Consider the following 11,546-nt stretch of genomic DNA (forward strand, 5'->3'; position numbering starts at 1 on the left):
GGATGTTGGGAAATGAGTGTGGTAGTGAGGGCGTGGGCACTGGAGCCAGCCTCTGTGTGGCGTGTGCATGAGTGTGTGCGTGTGAGTGTGTGTGTGAGTGTGTGCATGTAAGTGTGTGTGAGTGTGCGTGACTATGTGTGTACGTGTGCGGGTGTGTGAGGTTGTGTGCATGAGACTTGTGTGCGTGTGTGTGCATGTGTGAGTGTGTGTGGTGAGTATGATTTGTGTGAGTGTGTATGTGTGTGAGAGTATGTGTGTACATGTGGTGTGTATGTGTGTAGTGGGATATGTGGTGTGTATATGTGTGTATGAGTGTGTGTGAGAGTGTGAGTGTGTTCATGAATGTGAGTAAAGGAGAGGTGGGAGGGCCACAGTTTACACTGCGCTCTTTATATGGAAAAATTTTTTTTTCTCCCTCTGGACTCTATTTTTGATCCCTGACTTAATCCAAAATATGGAATTAAAACAATTTGGAAAGATACACACCACAAGGAGGCTAAAAATAACTGAAAACAAGAAAAAGCCATGCTGGCATATCAGAATTAGAAAACAACATAAAGTCAGGAGTCAGGGAGTGCCCAAAATTCACGCCGTGAGAATCTGTTCCTTGCTAAAATCTGCGAGCCTGTGTCTACGCTTTCTGCAATCAGTGAGAAAAGGAAAAAAAGTCATTAAGTTGCAAAATCTACTGTGCCCATGGGATCAAACAGGGCTGAGGCCAAAGGGGCAGAGGTTACCCATGTGATTCACATATGGCCTCACCCAGTGCATTGGGGCTGGAATTCACACAAGGGTTTCGGGTCAAAGTCTTAGAATCGATCCCCAAGGCCCTGATGAGCCAATGGGGCCATGTGCGGTCCCACTGACGCTGCTGGGTGTATTTCCCTTTCAAGCTTGTAGTGGGGCAGACGGCCGGCCAGCAGTCTAACTGCACAATGTGGTCAGAACCCATGCCTGGCTAAACAAAGGCCAGGCCACACATGGTCAGAGAGGAGTCCAAGAGAGAATCAAAGTTCTCCATCAGTAAAACTTGCCTACTCTTCTAGCATACAAATAGGGGCTTGAGAACTAAACATCCCACACCAGCCAAACAGTGATAATTTCATCCCGAATGATGTTTAAAAAGACTCTTACAAATCACAATAAAGCATCTCCTATCTAAACATTACTCATCTCTGGTTTGTCTTGCTCACAAAACAGAAAAACATAAATTGAGAAAGATTCAAACTTGTATTCAATCTGTTAAGAAAATGCCAAAAAGCTGGGGAGAAGGGACTGGAGCTCCTTTTAAAATTTCCAGCAAAACTTTTTAATTTTCATTTTTAGACAAGTCATCTCTTCCTTTCTCCAGCCCCTCCCAAAGTCCTCTCCCCCAACCAAAGCCTCCAGGTTTGGGTTGTTGCCCCACTTCTGCCCAGCGTCTGCATTTTGTACAGCAAAGAAAACTCAGGAGCAAGAATTTTCCTCCTTAGATAGTGAGGAAGAACAAATTGGAAGCATTTATAATTTGATGTATTTACTTTTATTTCTCCTCACACATCTCTGGAACACCTGTGAGCAACGTAACATCATAACATACCTTCTAACACAGCCTGGTTACAAAACAGTCACCAAAATAATTGAGTGGGCAAACTTGGCGCATGAGGTTTTTTGATAAAACCAATTAAAAGTTGAATGAGGTCAACCAAAAGGAACGACCCTGGTTTTACACTGGTTGAGCTACAATCCTTCATTAAATAACTACATAGCAGGGAAGATGGTCTATTAAGACATGAAATACAATGAAAGCATCCCTTTTGTGTGTAAAATAATACTTACATTTCTATTCTCCATGGCAGTAGTACATATATCTAGCTTATCCAAAGAGACATCAGCTCATTAAGTCGCAGGTTTAAAAAGAGGGGGGAAGAGGGGTTAAAATATGTCCCAATTTAACACCACTGGAAATAATCTTTTTGTCCTTCAAGACCTTTCCGAGTGGAGTGATCCTTAAGGTGGTGTTAACAGAGCAGATTCTAGGAAAGAATCAATAAGAAGTTTCCATAATGAGCTCATAAAACACAGTTCAGAGCTGGATTTGATCACAGGCTTCAGGCAGGAATTATCTCATGTTATTCTTGATTAATTTTGCCATTAAGATGATAAGCAGAATAAGAGCGCTCAGTCACTGAATAGTGATGTCTAAAGTCCACCTGATTTTTCGTATAAAACACTAAACTAAGAAGTCCAGACTTCCAATTTATTAAACAAGAAATTAAAGCATTATTTTACATAGAATGCTTGTAACATAGGAGACCAAATAAAACCAAAAACGAAACCCACTGCTGTCGAGTCAATTCTGACTCATAGCAACTCTGTCGGACAGAGTAGAACTGCCCCATAGGGATTCCAAGGATGTAATCTTTACAGAAGCAGACTGCCACACATTTCTCTGGTGGACCGGCTAGTGGATTCAAACTGCTGACCTTTGGTTAGCAGATAGCTGCCCTTTAAAACTATTGGATAGATTATTCTCTAGGGTCCAACCCAGAGGGAGCCATAAATACAATGTCAGTAAAGATGAACAAGTTAGTGAGGACTGGAGCCGCCATTTAGTCAACCCACAGTCTTGGATGTAGGATATCTTCACTGGGCTCTATTCCCCTTGAACTTTAAACAGCTATGTACCTACTGTATTTGCATGTTTCAGTTTTTAAAGCAATAATATAACAATATAGTAAGATAAAAAATTTTAATAGAAAAGTTTTATCCACTATCTTAAAATTCATAATACTTGCATCTCATCTTGAATTAAAACTTTTCTCTTGTGCACCAATGTTCATTGCTGTACTAGTCACAATAGCTAAAAGGTGGAAACAACCTAAATATACACCAACAGATGAATGAATAAACAAAATGTGACCTATCTATATGATGGAATATTATTCAGCCGTAAAGAGAAATGAAGTTCTAGTACATGCTACAACAGGGATGAACCTTGAAAACATTATGCTGAGTGAAATAAGTCGGGCACAAAAGAACAAATACTGTATAATCCCATTTATATGAAATAGCTAGAACAGGCAAATGCATAAAGACCAGAGTTTATTAGTGGTTACCATGAGTGGGAGAGAGGGGGTAAAGGGAAGTTATTATTTGAGGGGCACTGAGTTTCTCTTAAGGGCAATGGAAAAATCTGGAGACAAATAGTGGTGATGTTTGCACAACATGATGAATATAATTGATTTCATTGAATTGTACATGTAAGAAATGTTGAAATTGCAAATGTTTTGTTATATATATTTTTACCACAATTTTTTAAAAAATGTTTCCTCAAAGCAGATTCATTTCAAGATGTTTACTAAATTGTTCTAATGTTTCCTCCTATAGTTAATTACTGAAAACCGTATCATAAAGACCACCATTATAAAGCTAATAACAGTTTTTTAGAAAAAGATATTGTCACATGAATTTGAGTATCTGCCTAAGATCTCAACATCAAATTAACTATGAACTATGAGTAACAATTTTTCATGAAAGCATATGTAATTTAAAATAGAAAAATTTTAAATAACCTACCACATTTTTATGCAAATAATGTGCCTTTTATGTTTGTTTGCCAACCACTCCTTCCCCCTGTGAAGTATTTTTGTAAGCGCCGATATGCCAATTTTTTTTTACAGCAGCATGTAAAAAAAAATTGGCATAGTAGAGCTTAGGAAAATACCTCGAGGAGGGAGGGAGCGATTGGCAAACAAACGTAGAAGGCATACATTATTTGCATAAAAATACATTGTATCTTATAAATTTGGCAAAGTCAATACAACGTGATTAGGTAATGGATCCACTTTAAAATGTACATAAAATTTTGATAATATTTTATTATAAATTTGAGCAAAACTGTGATACTAGCTCAATCAAAATGATTTTTGTGAAACTCATGGAACTATACACCAAAAAGTCAATTTAGAAAATGATTGTTTGAGTTCTTAGAATTTAGGTCTTTTGACCCTTGTCTTTTTAAAGAGTGATTCAAAGTATTTAAAGGGTGCTTTAATATTGGACACTTCCCAACATCCAATCAAAAATTACTAGACATACGAAGAAACAGAAAAATGTGACTCATAACCTGGAACAAATCAGTCAACAAACAGACCCAGAAATGACAGGAATGATGAGGTTAGCAGATAAATACTTTAAAATAGCTATTATGAACAAGCTTCATACGATCTAGGATATACAGAAAAACATTAATATGATGAGAGAACTGGAATTTTTTTTAAAGACTAAATAGAACTTCTGGGTCAGGAGCATTTTAGTCCTCAAAGTGACATCTTTGCTTTTCAACACTTTAAAGGGGTCTATTGCAGCAGATTCACCCAATGCAATACATCAGTTGATTTCTTGACTGCTGCTTCTGTGGGGATCCAGGTAAAATGAAATCCTTGACAACTTCAATCTTTCCTTCATTTATCATGATGTTGCTTATTGGTTTAGCTGTGAGGATTTTTTGTTTTCTTTAGACTATAGTGAAGTGGTATAATATTATTTAAAGGTGGATTGTGATAAGTTAAAATGAATATTGTAAATGCTAGAGCAGTCACTTAAAAATATAAAGAGATACAGCTAATAAGTTAATAAGGTAGATAAAATTAAATCTTAAAAATATTCAATTAATCCCAAAAGAGGCAGGAAAAAAGGGCAAAGAGGAACAAAGAACAGATGAGACAAGCAGAAAACAAATAATAAGATAGACGATTTAAAACCATACATTCAGATAATCACATTAAATATAAATGATCTAAACCTACATTGTCTAAGGAAAGGATTTTCTTGCCCTCGCCATTTGCCTTCATGAGTTATTACTCTTTGGTTTCTCCAACTATCTGGATGAGATAATGAATTTTAAAGAAACAACTCCTCAGTATGGTGTTTGTTCATCCATTCAGTCAACCAAATCTATATACCAATCTCTATCAAGAACTAGAAAGGGCCACAAAAAAAGAGAGAAAACACTCTCACGGGTCTTCAAGAAGTGACAGTCAGTTTGGAGTCAGAAGAGGGAAGTCAAAGAGCTGGGCTTGGAGGAAGGTGTTTCCAGTTCAACCTCCTGGCTGTGGAGAAAGTAGAGAGTCCAGGTAAGTGGCTCCATATTCCAACTAAAACTATAGGGTGGATGTTTCCCTTTTACAGATAAAATTGAAAAAGGTGAGCCGATTGGTTACTGGACCTCAGTCTACTGGCCTTTCCTAAGTACTCTTCAGCCTGCCTCCCCACCTTACCTCATAGCAGTCTGAAACCTCCCTGAGGAGTGGCATCCCAAGCCCTAAATCTTCCCCAAGATCCTCCTGTCCACCCATCAATCACATTTGTCCTGTATTTTATTCTGTCAGGATGCTGCTCCCATGAACTCCTCTGCTGTGCTGTTCATGCCCAATGTGGTGTAGTAGGGAGAACATGAGACTGTGGTCCTCGGATTTCCAATCCCCTCCCTGTCTGCTATAACAGGCAGAAGGACCCTGAGCAAACCCCTTCTGCCCTCTGAGTCTCAGCTTCTTCGTCTGTAAAATATCAAGGTTGAAATGATGACCCTTCCCACTTTTATTCTTCTCTGTTATTCTTGTTTTGCATTTTATTGCCTTCAGTGGTATGAATTTCAATTGATGCTCCCAGCTCTTGAGCATCATATTTTGGGACCAAAGCCTGGTGACTTACAGTGCTGATGGAGAAAGGAGCTCTGTTGGCATCCAGTGACCCCCAGGTGCGGGGCTCAGAGACTCAGCCCGTGGGTGTAGTGTCAATGCCAGTTTCTATTCTTGGCGATTTCTAGTGACAACTTCTGGCCCCAGGAGGACTGAAAGAAGGAAGAAGAAGATCATTTCCTTTGCCCAGTGTGGGACCCAGCTTTGCTTCTCCCTGGTCCTCAGGAGCCAGAGCAGAGAATAGGAACCAGCCACTCCACCCTCCCTCCACTGCCGCCCACCCCAGCCCCATCTCCAAATTCTGGTTAGAAAGACTTGAGTTGAATTGGTTTCATTTCTATTTCATTTAATCTTGTGGTCCATCTATCATTTCCTTAATACAAATCCTTTTCATTTAGAAAATGCTTTGACATTTATGAAGCACTTTTCGTACTTTATCTCCTGTGACACTTATTTATTCTTACCTGGTTGGATCCAGGATATTCAAAAGCATTGGTTTTGGTCCAGGCTAAGAAAACTAAGGCTAAGGGGACACCCAGAACACAAAAGGCAAGATATCCAGGAATGCTGTCCAGCTGTTCACAAAGGGATCAGAAGTAAATTATTTAAACTCTCTTCAAATGAAAAATAAGGAGTTCAGCCCAAATGATTTCTAAAGATCTTTCCTCCTCAAAGACATTTTCATTCCAGGTTTACCTCAAAACACATTCCTATCTCAAAAACCATGTCTGGAGTCTTCAAAAACAAGGTTAAAGAGGGCATGAAACAGGAGGAAGACAGAGTCCAAAGACCCTGTGTGAGCCCCTGGATCCAGCTATACCTGAATCCAGACCCATCTCTGAACTTCACAATTCCGTAAGCCAATACATGCCCTTTTTTAAATTTAAAAATAAAATAAAGTTAAACGTTACCTCCAAAGCAATGGTTCTCAGACTTGACCTCATGCTGTCATCCCCTGGAGACCATTACAAGTTGCGTCCACTGATGTCTGGGCCCACTCCCAAGATTCTGACTTAATCATTCCCACGTGATTCTAATGTGCAGCCATTGTTGAAAGCAGTGCTCTGGTGTCCACCACAGGTACTGTGGAAGGTTCACTGGCAAGCCCTGTTCACTGGAGTCTTTTCCTTCCCTCTGAAGCCTCCCCTAATGGGCATCCAAATGGGCTTTTCCACAGCCAGGCTTTACTCTGTGTCCCTGTGGTCTCTCCTTACTCTCATAACAACCACCTTCTCCCACCAGATTGCAGAGACTCAACAACGTGAATAGTGACATGGGGGATAGAGGGACTTACTACTAGTAACACATAAACAAAGACGTAGAATGTCATTTAAAAGGTCTCAGTACCTTTGCAGGTCCTTGGGTGGTGCAAATGGTTTGCACTCGACTACTAACCTAAGGATTGTCTGTCTGAACCTACCCAGCAGCACCACGGAAGAAAGGCTTAGAGATCAGCTTCCATAAAGATTACAGCCAAAAAAAGAACCCTATGGAGCAGTTCTACTTTGCAACACACTGGGTTGCCATGAGTCTGAATCAACTCAAAGACAACAGGGTTTATTTTTTTCTTTCTTTCTTTTCTTTTTTTTTTGGTAGTGAATTTGTACTAGGGAACAAATGACATCTTAATTCTTTTATGGGATTAAAGACCAGTAAGGTGAACATGGAGGTGTTCCAGGGGCCACCAAGTCTGTGGTGACAGAAGGGTTTACCCAGGATTTGAGTCACTTCCTCCCTGATGCCTTCTGTGGGCACTGCCAGTTTCCAAATGTTGTCATTGCAACTCACTGATGTGTATATTCATCTTTTGTCAATCACTTACTTTAAATGCAAACAAATGCCAGCATTTTGCCAAGGAAATATCTCAGTCTCAAGAAGCTGGGAAATAATTGTATTGATGCAACGTTTTACAACGAGTCGTCGACTCAGGACTAAGCTCGATTATCATCAGTGTGCTAAGAAGCAAGTGAGTGATTTTCTCTGTCACTGATCCAGCTTGGGTTATCCAGAAGCAGGGAGCCACGGCTCCAGACTGAGCAGTAAGGACAAAGGCGTCCCAGGGCACACCTCCTTCATCTGGGGATCAGGGGACAATCCTCAGAGCCACTGTTTCTAGCTTCTTTTATTCATGCACCCAACACACACACACACACACACACACACACACACACACACACAAATACTTATTGTGAAACATTTGTTGGAAATCTATGAACAAGAAGATACATCAGGAAAGATCCCTAACTCAAGTAACTCATAGACTAGTGGAGAAAATGGACAAATATGAAGAGTCCTACTTTAGCACTTCTCCAGTCCCTGACTGTGGATTCTCAATCTGATTAGGCTCCTAGAGCTTACCCCTCCTGGCAGCCTGGCCTGCCTGCCCCACGAGGAGGGACAATATGACTTGGGTGAGTGACTTTGTCCTCATGGGCTTCTCCAGGGACTGGCAGGCCCATGCTGGACTCTTCGTCCTCTTTGGGGCCGCCTACCTGCTGACCCTGCTGGGTAATGGGCTCATAGTCCTCCTGACTAGGCTGGACGCACACCTCCACCTGCCCAAGTACTTCTTCCTGGGTCACCTCCCCAGAGGCTGGTGAACTTCCTGCAGGATAAGAAGACCATTTCCTTTGCCCAGTGTGGGGCCCAACTCTTCTTCTTCCTGGCCCTCGGGGGCACCAAGTTCCTGCTGCTGGCTGCCATGGCCTACGACCACTATGTGGCCATCTGTGACCCCCTGCAGTACATGGCTGTGATGAGCCCAAGGCTCTGCAAGGCACTGGCAGCCATGTGCTGGCTCATAGGCCTCACTAATTCTGCTGTGGAAAGGCTGTCACCAGGCACCTGTCCACCTGCGGATGCATCGTGCTCAACCACATGGCCTGCATGGACCCGTGAAGAGCCAGGTGTCAAACCAGGTAGTCATGGTGGGCTCCAGTGTGGAGGTGCTGCTATGCCCAATGCCGATGCTGGGTCAGAGCTCAGCTGTGGAAAGAGGGGAACACACAGAACTCAGAAGAGAAAGGGGACGCCTTCCCTTAAGTTGTACTGAGGGCTGATGTGTTGATGCAACTGTGCATACAAGTGTGTGTGTGTGTGTGTGTGTGCGTATGTGTGTGTGTTGGGAAAATGTACTCTTTGCTTTAAAGGCATTAATAAATAAAGACTTAAGCTCTGAAGTCTTCTTTGTAGCTCTGGCCTTTTCCCAACAAGATTCAAAAGCCAGTCAGAAATGTTCAATATTTGTGGGCTGAGTTAACATCCACATAATCACCATCATCTTTGTCACCATTGTTCATCATCTATAATCAATCAATTAAATGCCACATTTACTGAGCATCTCTTCTGTTCCATCCCTGACTCACTTCATCACCATGGTATCATCACAACTTCCCTCCCCCTGACTGTTGAGAGTATCCCAGGGCCTGCGATTCCATGCGTGTCTTGAAAGGAAGTATCAGTCAGTAAACAAACATGTATTACGTTCCACTGTGGCCAACACACTGTGCTGGCTGCTGAGAGACACACAAGAAGTCTAGTATGAGGTCTTTCCCCACAATTTAGAGATTGTTTGGAAACATAAGACACAAATACCAAAAAAGAAATTAGAAAAATATCCAACAATACCCAAAGTACAAGAAGGCAGTATTTGGTTAATAGGCAAATACAAGGTAGCGATTAAAAGCCCTTTGAGAGTCAGTGAAGGGAGACATCCGTGTGGTTGGCAAAGGGATTGAAGGGACAGAAAAACTAAATTGGGCTTTTCTTAGAAAATGGTAGAATTTGGACAGATAAGGGAATGGAGGTGTGGCGTAAGTCAGGTGAGGAGGTGGAGAAGAGCAAGGTGGGGAAGAGGGAGCAGACCAGCTTGGTTAGAGTGACGATTTCACTTTGAGGAGCCTGGAGGAGGAGGTAAGTCTGGACCACCGGGTGTGCATAGCAGGGCTCTGCCAACAAGGCAAGGGGCTTGTACTACAGGCAGTGGCGAGGGAGTCAAGTTCTTGGTATGGGGAAAGCACACCTAATATAGTGTTCTACCTTCTTCATCTCCACCAGGCCTGCTACATTAATTGAGACGAAAGTAAACAGCACATTCTTTTCTCTGGTTTGAGTCCAACAAACTCTCTTTTTCATGCTAGAGGGAGTAAGTGAATTGATTATTTATCATTCAACTTCCTATAACTAGGGAAGGCTTCATAGGCCAAGTAGAGTTTAGGGTAGGGCTCAAAGGCCAAGAATGGGAAGTTGGAGGGCATAGACTGGGAGTTATTTAGAACATGGAGAAACGTTAGAAACGAAAGTGAATGAACAGATCTCAGATTCAAGAATTAAACATAGGATGCCAGATTGAAGGATGTGGTTGTAGATGTAGTGCCTTCTATTACCCTCACAGATTGAATAAGTATGGCGAAAGAATGCAACACTGATGCACACCTTTCCTGATTTAAACCACGCAGTATCTCCTCGTTCTGTTCAAAACTTTTGATCTATGTACAGGTTTCTCATGAGCACAATTAAGTGTTCTGGAATTCCCATTCTTCGCAGTGTTATCCATAATTTGTTATGATCCACACAGTCGAATGCCTTTGCATAGTCAACAAAACACAGGTAAACATCTTTCTGGTATTCTCTGCTTTCAGCCAAGCTCCATCTGACAACAGCAATGATATCTCTGGTTCCACGTCCTCTTCTGAATCTGTCTTGAATTTCTGGCAGGTCCCTGTCAATGTACAGCTGCAACTGCTTTTGAATGATCTTCAGCAAAATTTTATTTATGTGTGATATTAATTATATTGTTTGATAATTTCTGTATTCTGTTGGGTCACCTTTCTGTGGAATAGGTATAAATATGGATCTCTTCCAGTTGGTTGGCCAGGTAGCTGTCTTCCAAATTTCTTGGCATAGACGAGTGAGCACTTCCAGCACTGCATCCATTTGTTGAAACATCTCAGTTGGTATTCCATCATTTCCTGAAGGCTTGTTTTTCGCCAGTGTCTTCAGTGCAGCTTGGACTTCTTCCTTCAGTACTATCTGTTCTTGATCATATGCTGCCTCCTGAAATGACTGAACATTGACCAGTTCTTTTTAGTAAAGTGACTCTGTGTATTGCTTCCATCTTCTTATGATGCTTCCTGAATTGTTCACTATTTTCCCCATAGAAGCCTTCGCTATTACAACTCGAGGCTTGAAATTTTTCTTCAGCTCTTTCGGCTTTAGACATGCCGAGCGTGTTCTTCCCTTTTGGTTTTCTAACTCCAGGTCTTTTCACACGTCATTATAATACTTTGTCTTCTTGAGCCGCCCTTTGAAATCTTTTGTTCAGCTCTTTTACTTCATCATTTCTTCCGTTCCCTTTAGCTACTCAACGTTCAAGACCAAATTTCAGAGTCTATTCTGACATCCATTTTGGTCTTTTCTTTCTTTCCTGTCTTTTTAATGACCTCTTGCTTTCTTCATGTAGGATGTCGTTGATGTCATTCCACAACTTGTCTGGTCTTCAATCATTAGAAGAACGGGGCATCAGGACTGGGGCAAAATCTGCATTATGCAGATGACACAACCTTGCTTGCTGAAAGTGAGGAGGACTCAAAGCACTTACTGATGAGGATCAAAGACCACAGCCTTCAGTATGGATTACACTTCTACATAAAGAAAACAAAAATCCTCACAGCTGGACCAATAAGCAACATCATGATAAATGGAGAAAAGATTGAAGTTGCCAAGGATTTCATTTGACTAGGCTCCACTCTCAACCCTCACGGAAGCAGCAGTCAAGAAATCAAACAACATGTTTCGTTCTGTTGTACAAAGTGTCACTATGAGCTGGAACCAACTCAATGGCACCTACCAACAGCGTTGCCCTCA

The 11,546-nt window shown here is 41.5% G+C and overlaps 1 pseudogene; it reads left to right on the forward strand.

The window, feature by feature from the left end:
• The first annotated feature begins 6,405 nt into the window (after nucleotides 1-6,405).
• Nucleotides 6,406-8,579, forward strand: LOC101356567 (olfactory receptor 2F1-like; annotated as a pseudogene).
• Nucleotides 8,580-11,546: the final 2,967 nt, after the last annotated feature.

This window comes from Trichechus manatus, unplaced genomic scaffold, assembly GCF_000243295.1.
Source record: "Trichechus manatus latirostris isolate Lorelei unplaced genomic scaffold, TriManLat1.0 scaffold00093, whole genome shotgun sequence".
Lineage (NCBI taxonomy): Eukaryota > Metazoa > Chordata > Mammalia > Sirenia > Trichechidae > Trichechus > Trichechus manatus.